This window comes from Muntiacus reevesi, chromosome 11 (genome assembly GCF_963930625.1).
Source record: "Muntiacus reevesi chromosome 11, mMunRee1.1, whole genome shotgun sequence".
In the NCBI taxonomy this organism is placed as follows: Eukaryota; Metazoa; Chordata; class Mammalia; order Artiodactyla; family Cervidae; genus Muntiacus; species Muntiacus reevesi.
In genome coordinates, this window is record NC_089259.1 from 53,801,541 (window position 1) to 53,802,581 (window position 1,041).

The 1,041-nt window shown below is 40.6% G+C and overlaps 1 non-coding gene across 1 annotated transcript; it reads left to right on the forward strand.

The window, feature by feature from the left end:
* The first annotated feature begins 353 nt into the window (after window positions 1-353).
* Window positions 354-426, forward strand: TRNAC-ACA (transfer RNA cysteine (anticodon ACA)). The gene has a single exon. It is a non-coding gene; the product is annotated as a tRNA-Cys (tRNA).
* Window positions 427-1,041: the final 615 nt, after the last annotated feature.

A 1,041-nucleotide genomic window follows, 5' to 3' on the forward strand; every position in this document is an offset into this window, starting at 1 on the left:
TTTTTCTTCTGTCTGTCTAGGTTCTTAGCTGAGAACCCTTGTAATATAAGACAGATTAATGGGATAAAATTAATTATGCATATACATTTGTTTGTACACAAGTTCAACACAGATATGAAATTCTAAAGGCTGCCAGATGGTTGAGGCTTAGGAAAGTAATAGAGGTCTGAGCCTTCAATGTAGGGGAAGACAACTTACAGGAAAGTGAAAAGACAAGATATTTAGTAAACAAAATTACCTGCCCTACAGATAAGTCTATCAGGTGAAAAAGTGATCTCTGGTACTAGCTCCAGAACACCAATTATTTGCCATTTAATAAGAACTATATTTCCCCCAAAACTACATTTCAGACTTTCCTGGTGGCTCAGACGGTAAAGCGCCTGCCTACAATGCAGGAGACCCGGGTTCAATCCCTGGGTCGGGAAGATCGCCTGGAGAAGGAAATGGCAACCCACTCCAGTATTCTTGCCTGGGAAATCCCATGGAAGGAGAAGCCTGGTAGGCTACAGTCCATGGGGTCGCAAAGAGTTGGACATGACTGAGCGAATTCAAACTTTCACTTTTCTCATTTCCCGCAGTGTCCAAAATTATGTTCTTTTCATCTGAAGCCTCACCAGATGTGCCTTGAGCACCCATATTTCTATCAAGAGTCTCTTTAAGGAAATCTAGTTTCGTTTTTTCTTCCCTAACATTCACCTCAAAATTCTTCTAGCCTCTATCCATTCCTTAGTTCCAAAGCCACTTGCACTTCATATATTTATAGAGAAGGAGATTTGTTTTAAGGAATTGGCTCACACGATTTGATGACTTGCTAAGTAAAAAATCTACAGGGTTGGCCAGTAGACTGGAGACCCAGGTGAGAACTTTAGTTTGAGTCCAAAGGTGGTCATCTGGCAGAATTTCCTCTTTATCCAGGAAGGTCACTTTTTTTTTTTTCCTTTAAGGCCTTCAAGTGATTGAATGAGGTCCACCCACATTATGGAGAGCCATCTGCTTTACTCAGTCTACTGATGCAAGTTAACATCATTTAAAACTTCTTTC